This window comes from Ursus maritimus, unplaced genomic scaffold (assembly GCF_017311325.1).
Source record: "Ursus maritimus isolate PB19 unplaced genomic scaffold, ASM1731132v1 scaffold_23, whole genome shotgun sequence".
NCBI classification, from domain to species: domain Eukaryota; kingdom Metazoa; phylum Chordata; class Mammalia; order Carnivora; family Ursidae; genus Ursus; species Ursus maritimus.
In genome coordinates, this window is record NW_024424786.1 from 38400356 (window position 1) to 38402908 (window position 2553).

Sequence of the window (2553 nt, forward strand, 5' to 3'; positions counted from 1 at the left end):
GGGGGGGGGGCGTGTGTGAACGACACGTGCTGCCGAGTGCCCACCTCCTCAACGTGAAGGTCCCTGAATGCCATGCAACCTGTGTAAATGCGGGTGTCACCCTGTTGGTCGGGAAACAGGACGTGTGCGTACACGTGTATCTGTATTCGGTGTGTGTCTGAGTGTTGCCCGACTGTGGAACTTGCTAATTCCGACAAGTGAGGCAGCCTCTGCCTCCCTGCCTGCTCCACCCCCAGCTTCCACTTGGAAGACAGACAGACAGGCAGACAGACAGCTCTCCTCCCAGCTTGTCAAACTCTGTCTCCCCTGACTCCCACTCAGGGCTCACAGGTGTGTACCTGGGAAGTGACAACCTTGCCCTTTCTCCCCGCCTCTCTTAGCCCCGCCGCTTGGTCAGTACCCCCCTCCCCCTTTTGGATTTCTGTGTTGTTTCCTCAGAGATAGAACCCCCTGGGGGCCCTTTGCCACAGAGACCTGGGTTCTGCATTGCCCTCACCTGGCCCTAGAGACCTCCCGGGGAGCTGACCACGGAGGGGAGCTGGGGAGGCGTCTGCAGAGCTGCTGTGTCCTCTGCCCCCCTGGGCCATGCTGGAGCTCTGGGGTGGGAGACAGGAAGGACAGGGATGATCTGGTAGTCCCATTATGCAGATGGGAAAACTGAAGAGCAGAGGCGTGATTAATACGTGGGGCACAAGTATTGGGACTCAGGTCCCTTGGGTCTAAGCCAGGGGGTTGGGACCTGCCCCACAACTCTCCCCCTGCCCATTTCCCCGCCATGCTCCCCCTCTCAATCCGGATGCCTGAGGGTAATCCAGGGCGTCCTCAGGCTGGAGCCCAGTTGCCAGTGGAGCCAGGTGGAACAGAAACTGGAGTCCCTGGGGCTTGGCCAGCAGCCACGGGATGCCAGTGGTGGGCGCACGTGGCAAGTACGCGGGGGGATCTCTGCTTCTGAAAGCCAGCTGAGGGTAGAGCAAGCATCCAGGCCACCTGCCTTCTGAAGTTGAGGAGACACCGCAGCTTGGAGAGGAATCCGAGCAACGCCCTCCCACCGCAGGGCCGGCCGGCGGGTCAGGGGTGGGGTCAGAGCTCCACCAGTCCGTGTCCGTGGGCGCAGCCTCGGGCTGCCCCCTGCTGGGCGGTCCTGGGGTTGCGGCTGCGGCTGGTGCGCGCAGGGGGGGAGGCTGCGTGTACTTGTGCGCGTACACGTGGCTGAGTGTGGGGGTGTTAGGGCTCCACGCTCAACATTCATTTCCGAGTCTGAATCAGGCTCTCTCCTTGCCCCCTCCCCCCAATCTCCTTGGTCTCCCTTTTCTCTTCTCCCACCGCCTCTGCACACGTCCCTTTAGAAATAAAAACACTTATTTTGTAGGCGGGAGGGGAGGGTGTCCAGCTATCCCTTGCCTCTTCTTGAGTGCCCCTCTCCGTCCCAGGCGGTTTCCTCCTTAAGTCCGTGAAGCCGCGGAGGCAGGGGGAGGATGCCCCCCCACCCCCGCCTCTATGACTCTTCTCCCCCCGGACTTGGCTCGGTCCCCTTACCAGATGGGGAAACTGAGGCAGGAAGGGAGGGAGGGCCAGGAGAAGCTCTCCCACCCGGCTCTCTCACCGCCCCCGCACCCGCGCCGGATTTAGCCGCAGGGAGGCTGGGAACATTGTCTTTATTTTAAGCCGCCGAGTGAGGCACGAACGCTGCTGCTCGCGACAAAGGGCTTGGCTAAGCAGCGGCAGGCGGCGCACGTGGGGGTCCAGCCCCACCCCCGCTCGACCCCCCGCCGCCCTCAGGCACTTCTCGCTTCTCTCGGGCCGGTTGGGTCGCCGGCGGGCGCAGGACACCTGGGTCTCGGCTCCTGCGGGTTGCTATTTTTGGTCCCTTGGCTGAGGAGTCACTCCTCCGGGCCACCGAGGGAACGCGGGGCTGTCCGCGCGTGGCTGGGCCCCGCTCTCAGCCTCCTCGCGGGGAGGAGGCGAGAAGCTGCCCTGGGTGCGAATCCAGTTCTGCCGCTTCCCAGCTGAACGGCTCTGAGCACGTTCGTGCCCCTCTCTAGGTCTGTTTCTTTATCCCCGTCGTGGGAGTTAGAGATACCTCCCCGACAGAGCAGTTTGACCCATAGCTGCAGGTTAAACGTGGCCCAGTCCTTCGCTGCGGGTGAAAACCATCATCGTAGTTATTTATAACCCGTACTGAGCACTCACTACGTGCCCGGAGCGGCTAAACGCTCTACATTCAGGAACTGGTTTGTTTCTCACAACAACTCCCTGAGGGAGTTTCTATTATTATTCCCATTTTACAGATGAGTAGGTTTACAAGTGGCGCGCAACCCCAGGGCTCCGCGGAGGGTGCGGTCAGTGTGGCCGGGGCCATCGTGGGGCTGGGGTCGGGGTGGGAGCGTGCCGGCTGCGGCTCCAGGAGTGACCGGGACCTGCTGTGGGACCGCATGTTTTCAAGGCAGGGGCTCCTGGCTGAGGGCTGCGAGGGGGTGGGGACAGGAAGGGAGCGTGCTCTGGGCGTGCGCTCGTGCTCCGCGCGGGCAGCCCCTCGGTTTAACCCCCCCCCCC

General features: G+C 62.7%; 1 protein-coding gene across 1 annotated transcript in view; it reads right to left on the bottom strand.

Annotated features, from left to right (window-relative positions):
• SLC22A6 (solute carrier family 22 member 6) overlaps nt 1–2553 on the bottom strand; it is a 51902-nt gene that overhangs the window by 3659 nt on the left and 45690 nt on the right. The window lies entirely within an intron of this gene.